Source organism: Schistocerca piceifrons, chromosome 11 (genome assembly GCF_021461385.2).
Source record: "Schistocerca piceifrons isolate TAMUIC-IGC-003096 chromosome 11, iqSchPice1.1, whole genome shotgun sequence".
Taxonomy (NCBI): Eukaryota; Metazoa; Arthropoda; class Insecta; order Orthoptera; family Acrididae; genus Schistocerca; species Schistocerca piceifrons.
The window spans coordinates 95,920,699-95,935,136 of record NC_060148.1 but is presented as its reverse complement, the minus strand read 5'-3'; positions in this window follow the sequence as shown (position 1 = coordinate 95,935,136).

Below are 14,438 nucleotides of genomic sequence, written 5' to 3'. Positions count from 1 at the left end.
GCATTAGCTGGCGCACATCAAGAGCCCGTTTCGCCTGGTGACCGTGTCGAGAAGAAGGCGCGCCAACATCCAGCTTCTGCAACAGCGACGGCCGACAATGAGCGACTGTCGCCACCTCCTCGATCGACGGCTTCAAACCTTCAATCAACCAACAAGGAAGACTAAAAGCACGTAAAGTTTCAGAACTGTATGGCAGACCTCAGCTTTTCAAATTGTTCCATTTGCCTCGCAAAATTACAGCAACTTAGCATGAACCTTTGTTGCTCATTGTCCCGATTGCATTGCCAAGCAGGGTCCCTTCCTTTTCCGAAATGAACCCGAGTGTCGTTGAAATTCAAACGCCAGCATTAAAATAATATAATTAGATTTCACTGCTTTAATTTCAAAGTTCAGTAGCTGGCTACAATATTTAGGTTACACGAGCACAAATTAAGAGTGCGAGTTTTGTTAGCATATTTTAGCTTACCTGTGACTGCAGCTCAGCTTGGTACGTACTAAATTTTACTATTGTTAATTGTTCAGAATCATTTAATTCAAGTTCAAAGTTAAATCTCTTGTTTCTAAATTGCGTTGAGTCAAGTTGCTTTTGAAATGATTGTTGAGGTAGTCCAAGACTAACCGTATTTTACTGGATTTCGATGTGCTTCAGAAAGAAAGCTTCTTATTAATTTCAGTCACTAAATTAACTTTCAGTTTTCTGGTTTTATTAATTCTTCTGCTAAATTAAGTCAGAGTGTAGCGAAATTTGTTACTTCTGACAAACTTTCAGTTTTCACACTACACATGTCAACCTTCAGTTGCCACGCTTCTAGTGCTAATTATATGTGTAATAACCTTACTTTTTCAGTTACTATAGTAATTGTCCTTAGGACTGGCGACTGTGATTTCCTCCAAATCTCAAATATCTAATTACCGCTAGTTAATTGTTAACGTAACGGCCGCACATTTACTTTCTTTATTAACTTTATCCCTTTTCAAAATTAATTTCCACCAGTTTCATTTGCATTTTTCCTTTCATTTAGATGTAACCCTTTCCTCCCTCTTTACCGACAGGTTAACTTCGGTGACGATTGCTTTTCCAAAACTCCCATTAGGTACACGCGGTTTAATTTTTCACTGTCATTAAGGTCGGTAAGTGAGGGGGAGGTTACACGTGGCGACCGTGACAGGACAATCTTCAATTTTGAGGTTGTTCTGGACACGAAGTTTGCATTGTGCAAATATCGTAACAAAGTACTGGTTACGTACAGGCCGTTACGTCAGCGAGAATAAGTAGTGGGAGTAATCCTAATTACATTTGAGATTTGTCATTTATATTGAAAATTATTAAAATGAGTGAAGGCAACAATTACCAAAATTTGGTAGACTTGGATACGGAACAATCGGTCGAACAGTGGGAAACGCGCACGGCGGTTCCCATTGTTCAGGGGCAGGCGGCTAGCATGAAAGACGCGACCGCCGAAACGCAACAAAGAGCAGAAATGGAATTCCAAACTTTAGAAAATGTTTCGGAATCGGAAGCGAAAATCAAATCTGTACCCCTTGATGATGAATACGGGGGAACATGTATAGAGGAACCAGCTACGGAAGTAAAACCGGTAGTCTCCGGGAATTTAACTGATTTATTGAATGTTTTGATTAATGAAATCAAGAGTCAATCGGCAGAAATTATAGCTCTGTCTGCCAAGCAAGAAGCTCAGTCTGAAAAAATTGAACGAAAGCTAGACAATCAGAACAAAGCTATTAATGTTGTTAACGACAATGTTGGAGTTGTTAATACAAAAGTTGATAAAATCAAAGAAGATATTGTTGTAATTAATACCGAAATCGGTAATCTTAAACAGGAAATGATAGGCGTTCAGGCGGAAATTGCGAGCATAAATACTCGTTTTGATTCCGAAATTAGCAGAATCGAGAAAAGTGTAGGAGACGCAGTTGCTCCGATCATCGAGAATAAGGTGACGGAACAAATTCAATTAGTGAAAAAAGAGGATCAACAGAAGGTGGAAACTTTAAAGGCTTTAGTATCCGAAGTAGATACCAAAGTGACGAAGCAGGCTAATACCTGCGAAGAGAAAAAGAGGGAAGTGGAAACGCTTGCGACAACCACTTGCCAAGTAATTACGAGAGTGTCGGAATTAGAAAAGAAACTTGACGAAAAACAGAGCTATGTGCCAATCTGTGCACATAGTTCGGAATTGTTGACGAAAGAGGAGCGGTTCGACCCCTTGAAAAAAGGCGGTATACACGCGACGGATTTCATTAAAAATTGTGAAAGAGTTTTACCCAGATCATGGACTAATGAGAGAAAAATTAATGCGGTTATTGATGTGCTGGCTGGTGATGCCAAGCGTTGGGGCTTAAGCCTCAACATTACGAACCTGACTTTTGACGAGTTTAAAAATTTGTTTCTGGCTGAATACTGGTCAGAGCAAAAGCAGCAAAGTGTCTGGCGCGAAGTTGTCGTATCGAGACCTTTCGATGCGAATTCGCGCGGTTCGATGAGGGAGTTTTGTGAGGGCTGGATCCGCAAGTTGGAATATTTGCGTGATCGCCGCACGGAATCCGAAATAGTCTGGGAACTCTACAAGAAGCTTCCAGATGATACAAAACGCTACGTAGGAAGCAATTACAGGACAATCAATGATTTCCTGGAAAGAGTTGAGGACGAGGACAATTGGCGCAATAATCGCGACAGTGGTAGAGGCCGTGGTAACAACAACGGGTACCACCCCAACCATAACAACGATAACCATGGGAATAATGCATACCGCAGCAATGACAATAATGGTTCGGACCGTAATAACAATCGGTACAATGCAAATAATAACCGGAATGACGGAAACCAGTATCATACTAGCGTGATACGGGCTGCGCAGAATAGTAATAACGCCAGAGGGTGTGACCAGCCGCCTCAGCAGTATCCGGGGAGCGTATCTGCTGGGACGAGACAGGGAAACCATTAGCCGCGCCGGTGAGGGGCCGAGCGGGCGTGGAGAAATTTTGGCGGCCCAATAACAGGAGAAAACCCAGGTATCGTCATTATGAAAATTCCGTGTGGAATAATCAACGGCGGGAGAGTGTGCCAGTGTTAAGAGAAAAGAGTGCGCCCACAAGTAGTAGATCAGCTGTATACACGGCAGTAGAAAATACATTCGCTGTCAGTGAGAACAATTTAAGTAGTGTTCCGGAAATCGATCATAAAGTGGCAGCTGTAATACCCGCAGCGGAACTGGAGATTGAGTTTAAGAATGATTCGCAATTGTTGAGAGAAGATCAGATGTCGGATAACACGTCCGTCATCGAGCGAGGGGATGCAGAGAGGGATGAGGTCTGGTTAAGGCAGTTCGGTCGCTTATACGACGAACTAAGAGATTATAGGGGCCTGTACGGGAGAAGTGTTTATAGGGAGCGCGGGCAGGATTTGCCGCGTCTCGTCCCACAGGAGGATAGTAGTTGTGAAGTGATAGAAAGTTCTGGCCCTAACCGGCAGACTTTACTAGAAATAGTTGATGTTAATGGGGAGCACGAGCAAGATTCGTCGTGTTTCGTCCCGCAGGAGTTAGATGTTGAAGTAGTAACGGAAAGTTCTGGCCCTAACCGGCAGACTTTACCGAAAGTTATAGTGGTAGAAGTAGCCGACCCATCCGACGCAAACCTCCAGTTTAAACATTGCGAGAGTATTAAGGAGAAAGATTACGAAAATTTTAGTGATAGCCGGACACAATTGGTAGAAAAGCACATAGATTTCAGCGTGTATGAGGTTAGAGCTGACGTTATGCGGTCAGACGGTAGCAGTGTGGGTTGCGCAGATCCAGAGGAAGTAATTTCAGATGCGACTGGGCACATTCCTCCAGGTAGATTGGCAGATGAGATCAATCTGACCAAAGTGGAATCAACGAAGGTGACAATTAGTGAATTGATAGCAAAGCAACACTCACTAGTTGACGAGTTACAGGAAAAGGTTTCGGTATTGGAGGCGAAGCTAGAGACTAAGCCTCAGGACAAACGTGTTGAAATTAAAACTGTATGTGAACAGAGACTGAAAAAGCCGCCAGATAAATCGGATTTAGGATCAAAGCCGGATGGTTTTTTCTGGAATGACCTGGATATAGACGAGGATTTACTGTGGGAAAATAAAGAAACAGTCGAGGACAAGTGTAGACAGATAGTAGTGTCTGTTAATATGCACGACCTACAACTAAACGTGTTGATTGACACCGGTGCAGAATTGAGTGCTGTATCTGGGAAAATATTTGAGTTACTGAAAGACAGACCTGGCATCGTAGTTATGCCAGTAACAGGAGTGAAAATTATCGGTGCTACTGGGAAGGCCAGTAAACCGGTCACAAAACAGATTTTTGTCAACTTCGAGATATGTGGGGCACGATTTGAACAAGAGTTTGTCGTCGTGCCAGACTTAACTACGGAAGTAATTATCGGGTTAGATTGGCTATTAAAGTACCGTGCAGTGATTAACTGCGAAAGCAAAACTTTGACATGTACGTCCCAAGATAAAACAATAGTAGTTAGTTTTGACGAGGCAGGAGACGGTGTGCATAGGCAATACCAGCCTATACACATTGTTAACTGGCCGAATGGTATTGACGTAGGTATGAGTTTGAACTGCCATAACATGAGGAATTTCGGCATTGACAAAAGTGTAGAAAGTGAATTGGAAGAGATAATCAAATTCCCTCCACGGATTAACATTAGTATTGGTGTGAAAAAAGATCGTTTGCGAGAAGTAATGAAGCTAAAAGCCGATGCTCGCATACGTCGTCATGACGCTAAAGCGCGTTTTGCTAAGTTTGCAATCGGAGACTTAGTACTTGTAAAAGCTCATGAGAAATCGAGCGAGATAGACCATGAAAACTCTAAATTTAAGTTTGTTTATAATGGACCATATAAAGTCATTGGTATGCCTCACACAAATGCTTACGGAATATTGTAGACTTGAAATTGTACCAACCTAGGATCGATTAATACCACACAATGGGTAATTTATACAGTATGTAAAATAGAGTGTAAGATTTAACGATTTGCTAGATTGCCATGCTTTTGACTGACCAAGGTCATTAAAGAAGTTGTAATTAATAAGTAATTAATTTTGATTAATCAATTTAATTTTAATCAATTTAATCATGATCTAATCAACTGAAAAATCCAAGCTGCTAGTTTAAGTTTTCAGCTGAGTCACAGTAGATTAAGGAATGTAAATATGATTTTGTAAATAGCTGTAAGATTTCATAAATATGTGATTTACTAGTCATTGCCGATGTACTTAGACGCTGTTTTAAGTTTCAGGCTAGTACATGCGTGTGATGATGGACAGTGTTGAGTTATCCACTGTGATAGTATTAAGGGACTCCTTGAGATTACTCGGGAGTGAGTTTTTCCTAAAGAATTCAGTGAAACGGACGTTCTGGAAACGCCGTCATAAGGGCGAGTGAGATCAAGCGTGCCGCACACGCGGGCGCAACAATACTGGCGAGGCGAGCCGCTGTCGGCTCTTGTGCCGCTGTTGGCTCTTGTGCCGCTGTCGGCATCCTTTGTACTCGCGAGTACGGAATGTGGAGTTGCTTTTCTTCCTGGACAGTGAAAGAATTCTACTGTCAATATTTATGTTTTTTTCGATCTGATGTGTGTTATTTTCTTGTTTAGCGTTTAATGGACTCCCATGACGAGAATATTAATTATGAAAGGGTTATGTAAAAATGTGTATTCTATGTAATTAATTATTAGTTTGCGTATTTTGATCTACCTGTTTTTATGACCATGTACTCTGATTAATTTTGCAAATAGTATTCCATTCCTCATAGTGTTACGAATTTTAATGATTTTGGAATAGCTAAACCATTTTCTATGTTTTCTATGAATTTTAATATGTTGTCAACCTGTTTTATTTTGTGCAAGGTGACAGAGTGGAATAAGATTAGGAGTGTCTCCACTCAATTATTATGGTCTAAAAATTGATTTATGGTTAATTAGACGAATGCTAACTTTTGTTGATGTTTTGAGCATATGCATTTCCGCTGTTTCTTTTTTGGGACATTTTCTGAGTCTGTTTACGTTACACGAACATCCTCAGACAATGTGGGGCACGTGTAACGCCGGAAATGCATATCCTCCTATTTTCATCTATTGTACTATTATTTTTTTTCCTTGTTTTGTTACCTCAAGATATGACATTTCTGTCTCTTTATATATTGTAATTGTTTTACTGTTTGTATATATATATTTATGCACTCATGTCGATGTATAATTGGTTTGTTTCGTAAATATTATTTGTATTTTTACGCTGGGTCTTGCCTAGGGAAAACTGCTATCGAACGATTACATCGATGGGTCGTGTGAAGAATCAAAGTGTGTAGGATCTTTGGTAGTGTTAACTCTGCCGCGTGGAGGGCGGGCAGAGCTAAGAGGGAGTCTGGCTGGAGTAGCGAGTGGAGCAGGTGTGTTGTGTGACGCTCCCGCGAGTTGCCGCGCTTTCGGGGTTTGGCAGCATGTAATTGCGCTCGACTCGCGATGATAGTTTCTGACATGGTGTCGCGGACGGGAAGCATTAGCTGGCGCACATCAAGAGCCCGTTTCGCCTGGTGACCGTGTCGAGAAGAAGGCGCGCCAACATCCAGCTTCTGCAACAGCGACGGCCGACAATGAGCGACTGTCGCCACCTCCTCGATCGACGGCTTCAAACCTTCAATCAACCAACAAGGAAGACTAAAAGCACGTAAAGTTTCAGAACTGTATGGCAGACCTCAGCTTTTCAAATTGTTCCATTTGCCTCGCAAAATTACAGCAACTTAGCATGAACCTTTGTTGCTCATTGTCCCGATTGCATTGCCAAGCAGGGTCCCTTCCTTTTCCGAAATGAACCCGAGTGTCGTTGAAATTCAAACGCCAGCATTAAAATAATATAATTAGATTTCACTGCTTTAATTTCAAAGTTCAGTAGCTGGCTACAATATTTAGGTTACACGAGCACAAATTAAGAGTGCGAGTTTTGTTAGCATATTTTAGCTTACCTGTGACTGCAGCTCAGCTTGGTACGTACTAAATTTTACTATTGTTAATTGTTCAGAATCATTTAATTCAAGTTCAAAGTTAAATCTCTTGTTTCTAAATTGCGTAGAGTCAAGTTGCTTTTGAAATGATTGTTGAGGTAGTCCAAGACTAACCGTATTTTACTGGATTTCGATGTGCTTCAGAAAGAAAGCTTCTTATTAATTTCAGTCACTAAATTAACTTTCAGTTTTCTGGTTTTATTAATTCTTCTGCTAAATTAAGTCAGAGTGTAGCGAAATTTGTTACTTCTGACAAACTTTCAGTTTTCACACTACACATGTCAACCTTCAGTTGCCACGCTTCTAGTGCTAATTATATGTGTAATAACCTTACTTTTTCAGTTACTATAGTAATTGTCCTTAGGACTGGCGACTGTGATTTCCTCCAAATCTCAAATATCTAATTACCGCTAGTTAATTGTTAACGTAACGGCCGCACATTTACTTTCTTTATTAAATTTATCCCTTTTCAAAATTAATTTCCACCAGTTTCATTTGCATTTTTCCTTTCATTTAGATGTAACCCTTTCCTCCCTCTTTACCGACAGGTTAACTTCGGTGACGATTGCTTTTCCAAAACTCCCATTAGGTACACGCGGTTTAATTTTTCACTGTCATTAAGGTCGGTAAGTGAGGGGGAGGTTACAGTATGTATTGCTCTTGCTACACTTCATTGATCGTTTGCTGTCCTATCCCTTCCTACCGTGTATCCGTGTACTCCTCCTGCACTTCAGTGACAGTTTGGCGCCCTATCCTTCTTACCATGTATCTGTGTACAAGTTCCTCAGGCACCTATTTCACACGTACATCGGTAGGACCTGTTCTTCCGGCAGCAGCTATATGACAGTTCACCACCAGTTTCCAGTGGTTCAAATGTTCAAATGTGTGTGAAACCTTATTGGACTTAAATGCTAAGGTCATGAGTCCCTAAGCTTACACGCTACTTAACCTAAATTATCCTAAGGACAAACACACACACCTATGCCCGAGGGACGACTCGAACCTCCGCCGGTACCAGCCGCACAGTCCATGACTGCAGCGCTTTAGACCGCTCGGCTAATCCCACGAGGCAGTTTCCAGTGGTATTGTGGACTAAGGCACACAGCAAGGTGAACATATACACATCCGTGATTGGAAGGGGGAAAAAAACCTGTTTAAGCCATCCTCAGTTGAGCCCCATCCCCAAGCCGAGCACCTCTGTTTCATTCATTGTGGGCAGTCGAATAGAACAAAGTTGTCTCGTGCACTTTCAAAAAACATGAACAGCTCCAGTGCAGGCAATAGCCTCCGTGGATTGCGAAATGCATCCTCAGCCCATCCAACTGCTTCACCATTATTTGCTGAAAGGTATTCCCCCTATCCTCAATCCAGTATCGCCTTCTTCCATTCCTTGTCTAGGGAGCTATGAACTCCTGAGCTGGATGCTTACAGGTAATACCCTAATTCAACTCTTCTCTGTATTACACCAACACTTCATCAATTGAACAGATTTCCCACCAAATATAAACAAATAAATACCTCACAGTCTTGCTCTCCAGCAGCTCAGCACAGACTGAATCTTTTTCCTACCAATTCCCAAGTGGGGGAAGTGGGGGAGGGGAGGGAAAGTGGGAGAGAGGGAGGAGTGGGGGTGGTGACGTCAACAGTGTGCCACATCCATTCCCTCCCAGGGAGAGGCGGTGGGGAAACCCCCAACGGAGAGCCGTTAAAACTGCTACTGATTGCCCCTTGTTTTACTTGCAGCAGTTCAAGCCATACTCTTAGGTTACTATGTGTCAAGTCACGAAGCGGAAGGAACTCATCACTGAGAGAGCACACTGTTGCATATAAATAGCGTCGGAAAACATAATTCTGTTACATGAACAAACCGAGCGAGGTGGCGCAGTGGTTAGCACACTGGACTCGCATTCGGGAGGACGACGGTTCAATCCCGTCTCCAGCCATCCTGATTTAGGTTTTCCGTGATTTCCCTAAATCTTTTTAGGCAAATGCCGGGACGGTTCCTTTGAAAGGGCACGGCCGACTTCCTTCCCCATCCTTCACTAACCCGAGCTTGCTCTCCGTCTCTAATGACCTCGTTGTCGACGGGACGTTAAAAAAAAAAACACTAACTAACTACATGAACAAGGAAGTCACAGAATGTGTTAGATATGTGTAGATGAAATAAAAAATATTAGCGCATGCCTAGATTCCACTTCCTTCGACTCTACAACAACACGTCCGTAACCCCAAGACCACAGTGAATACGTACCAGGACAATGCTTTAAATAGGCAATATGTCATTAACTGACATTTAATATATAACAGATCGCGCCTAGAATGATAAATCTTCATTGCGCCTTCGACTTAAAACGGCATGGTATATGGTAATACGCAAGTTACAATACGGAAGCAATCGAAACATGATGAACCGAATATGGTGTCTCAAACGTAGCGAGCGAGAGACAAGGGACTACTTTCCGATTTCAGCCGAATGCCAAACGCACTTCTGGCTTTTAGCCACTCGTCATGTCAACAAGTACACCGCCTTATCGTTTCCCTTGCCGCATGAGAAAAATTCATTCCATCTTCACACTGTCTGGCCATCCAATCCACTATATCTCTTCTCCTGCTAGGCACTCTGTGTGCTACGTCCACCAATAACAACAAAGAGTTCAGACTCGGAACCAAACTGGTAACAGTAAAATGCGTATTTGTACGACATGTAAGAGAAGTTTTATCATCGTTATCCTCAATTTTAAGCTTCACAGCATACTGAAGTCGTCACATTGGCGACAAGCATGCTGTCTCCCCTCCAAAAAGTGTTTGGACTTTTTGATCCGATCAGTACAAGGTACATAGAAATTTTTTAAGCATTCACTTGCTGGTGTTAATCCTGTGCTGACTGTGGAGTTTGAAGGTGCAAATGTCGTTTCCGAAAAATCTCAGATAGATTGAGCTTTTAGTTGTATATCGGAGCCCGTATTCTCAGCAGCTCTCATTGAACTGTTTCATTGTACATCTAGAATGCGATATATTTTGTGTTATTTGTGTTGTTAATTTGAAATTCCTGGCTGACCAGATGAGGAACTCTCGTTTTTTTCTTCTTTCAGTCTTCGTAATGATTTCAGTCAAAGTCCCGCACAATTAGCTTCAGTCTTTCGCGACACGTGTTTCTTTCTTTCTTCCTTTTTTTTCTTTCTTTTTTTTTTTTGATTTCATGTTGGTTTTTCAATTTAACGAAAGTTTGGTAACATTGTGAACTGGACTTCCGTTTGTGAACCCTACGTGCTACAACTTCTCCCATGGTCAGGCGCCCTTATTAACAAATATAACCAGGTCTAGGCTTCCTACAAGTTGATGTTTTCGGAGTAGCTAGTGCACGCAAGTTTTATAACAGTTCTAAATTAGAGAGTGTCGTGGAAATTGGGACGAATATTAGAGGGCTGTAGAACGTACAAAATTTATTAATTTTTTTCTTAGAAACACATTAAGTAACTTCTCCCATTTATGTATGAAAAATTGTATCCACCATATGACCCATCTAAGGCTGCTCGTTCATTGAAGTTCTCGTTGACACGTTCACAAACATTGTAAGTAGGCTATTTAGGTTCTTATATTGGTAACGCCACGTAGCGCTCTGTATGAAAATCACTGGCTGTGCTGTGGGCAGTCTGTGGCTGGTTTGCATTGTTGTCTGCCATTGTAGTGTTGGGCAGCTGGATGTTAACAGCGCGTAGCGTTGCGCAGTTGGAGGTGAGCCGCCAGCAGTGGTGGATGTGGGGAGAGAGATGGCGGAGTTTTGAAATTTGTAAGACTGGATGTCATGAACTGCTACATACATTATGACTTTTGAATACTATTGAGGTAAATACATTGTTTGTTCTCTATCAAAATCTTTCATTTGCTAACTATGCCTATTAGTAGTTAGTGCCTTCCGTAGTTTGAATCTTTTATTTAGCTGGCAGTAGTGGCGCTCGCTGTACTGCAGTAATTTGAGTAACGAAGATTTTTGTGAGGTAAGTGATTTGTGAAACGTATACGTTAATGTTAGTCAGGCCCATTCTTTTGTAGGGATTATTGGAAGTCAGATTGTGTTGCGCTAAAAATATTGTGTGTCAGTTTAAGGACAGTCCTGTATAATTGTTCTAAGGGGACGTTTCAACATCTGCTGGAATGCCGTTAGTAACCCTTTTAATTTCATCCTTCAGTTGGTGTGTTGTTTGTTCACGTACACTTTCGATTTCAGAAATCCTCACAAATGAAAGTCACAAGGCGTAAAATCGCCTGATATGGCAGTTGCCATGCGAAAAGATAATTTTTTGAGGAAACTATTCATTCAGCCGAGCAATCGATTCACGGGATATGTGACATAACGCATAATCTTGTTGAAACCAAAAATCGTCATTTTCATCAATAAGAGGGAAAATCAAATCAGAAAGCACGTTTCGGTAACGGTCGCCTTTCACAGTGACGTCAGCTCCCTCAGTATTTTCAAAAAAGTACGAACCGGTCACTCCTCCCGCCCAGAACGCACCCCACACAGTTCTGCGTTGTAGATGCATCTCATCTTCCACAGTCACTCGCGGATTTTGGTGACCCAAAATACTGCAGTTATGCTCACTGACGTACGTACGGAGGTGGAAGTGCACCTCATCTGAGAAAATAATTCCTTTTGTGTTGTTCTCTTTCTCCGTCGAGCCAAAACCCACTGAGCAAGTCGACGTTTATTTCCGTGATCTGCAGGCTTCATCTGTTGTGTAAGTTGAATCTCTTACACAAGCATTTTGATAGGATTTCATGCAGTGAACGTGAGATAAATTCAGTTGTAGAGCTCGTCGACGAACCGTTTTTCTGGTGCTTACTGTCGCATTGACGCGCACGACAGCTATGTTTTCTCGGGTTCTAACAGTCGCCCTGTTTTCTTAGTGTTTGTAACAGAACACGTGGTTACAAACTTCGGCCGCATCAACTTCAGAACCGATGATTCGGGTGGAGCGGCATTACGTCCCAGTGTCACATGCAATTCAAGAACGGTTGCCGTGGGACGCTCACTGTTTTTTTTAAATAGCTTTTCATCACTTGGATAGCCGGCCGTTGTGATCGAGCGGTTCTAGGCGCTCGAGTCCGGAACCGAGCTGCTGCTACGGTTGCAGGTTCGAATCCTCCCATGGGCATGGATGTGTGTGATGTCCTTAGGTTAGTTAGGTTTAAGTAGTTCTAAGTTCTAGGGGACTGATGACCTCAGATGTTAAGTCCCATAGTGCCCAGAGCCTATTTTTCGAAAAAACTACAAAGGACGAAACTTGTCTAGCTTGAAGGGGGAAACCAGAAGGCACTATGGTTGGCCCGCTAGATGGCGCTGCCATAGGTCAAAAGGATACCAACTGCGTCTTTTTAAATAGGAACCCCCATTTTTTATTACACATTCGTGTAGTACATAAAGAAATATGAATGTTTTTGTTGGACCACTTTTTTCACTTTGTAATAGGTGGTGCTGTAATAGTCACAAACATATGCCTCACAATTTTAGGCAAACAGTTGGTGACAGGTAGGTTTTTTTAATTAAAATACAGAACGTAGGTACGTTTAAACATTTTATTTCGGTTGTTTCAATGTGATACATGTACCTCTGTGAACTTACCATTTCTGGCAATGCATAAATGCAATAAAAGTTCAAAATGATGTCCGTCAACCTCAATGCATTTGGCAAGACGTGTAACAACATTTCTCTCAACAGCGAGTAGTTCCATTTCCGTAATGTTCGCACATGCATTGACAATGCGTTGACGCGTGTTGTCAGGCGTTGTCAGTGGATGATGACAGCAAATATCCTTCAAATTTCCCCACAGAAAGAAATTCGGGGACGCCAGATCCGCTGAACATGCGGGCCATGGTATGGTGCTTCGACGACCAATCCACCTGTCATGAAATATGCTATTCAGTACCGTTTCAACCGCATCAAGCTATGTGCCGGACATCCATCATGTTGGAAGTACATCACCATTCTGTCTTGTGTGAAACATCTTGTAGTAACATCGGTAGAACATTAGGTAGGAAATCAGCATACATTGCACCATTTAGATTCCCATCGATAAAATGGGGGCCAAATATCCTTCCTCCCGTAATGCCGCACCATACATTAAACCGCAAAGGTCGCTGATGTTCCACTTGTCGCAGCCACCGTGGATTTTCCGTTGCCGAATAGTGCATATTATGCTGGTTTACGTTACCGCTGTTGGTGAATGACGCTTCGTCGCTAAATAGAACGCGTGCAAAGAATCTGTCATCGTCCCATAATTTCTCTTGTGCCCAGTGACAGAACTGTACACGACATTCAAAGTCGGTGCCATGCAATTCCTGGTGCATAGAAATATGGTACGGGTGCAATCGCTGTTGATGTAGCATTCTCAACACCGACGTTTTTGAGATTCCCGATTCTCGCGCAATTTCTCTGATACTGATGTGCGGATTATCCGCAACAGCAGCTGAAACGCCTACTTGAGCATCATCATTTGTTGCAGGCCGTGGTTGACGTTTCACATGTGGCTCAACACTTCCTGTTTGCTTAAATAACGTAACTATCCGGCGAACGGTCCGGACACTTGGATGATGTCGTCCAGGATACCGAGCAGCATACATAGCACACGCCCGTTGGGCTTTTTGATCACAATAGCCATACATCAACACGATATCGACCTTTTCCGCAATTGGTAAACGGTCCATTTTAACACGAGTAATGTGTCACGGAGCAAATACCGTCCGCACTGGCGGAATGTTACGTGATACCACGTACTTATACGTTTGTGACCTATTACAGTGCCATCTATCACAAAGCGAAAAAAATGGTCCAACTAAAACATTCATATTTCTTTACGTACTACACGAATATGTAATAAACAATGCGGGTTCCTATTTAAAAAAACGCAGTTGATATCCGTTTGACCTACGGCAGTGCCATCTTGCGGGCCAACCACAGCGCCATCTGGATTCCCCCTTCAAGCTAGACAAGTTTCGTCTTTGTAGTTTTGTCGTTTGATGCTTATTTCCTGAGATATTTGGCCCGGTCACTATCAATGGACCACCCTATATATATATATATATATATATATATATATATATATATATATATAACGTCAATATTTTAAACCTATGTTCATATAACGTTTTTTGTTCAGAATTACTTATACTATCACTGTGTAAAATATTGACCTTTTCTCCCAAAACACCTTGTATATATATATATATATATATATATATATATATGTGACACTCCAACAGTTATTAAGAATATAATGTTACAGGCATCAGCAACAGAAAAAAGTGGGTGAAAATTGCCGAAGAATTTGATGAACTGCGACAGTTCCCAAACTGCATTGATAAGTCACAAAA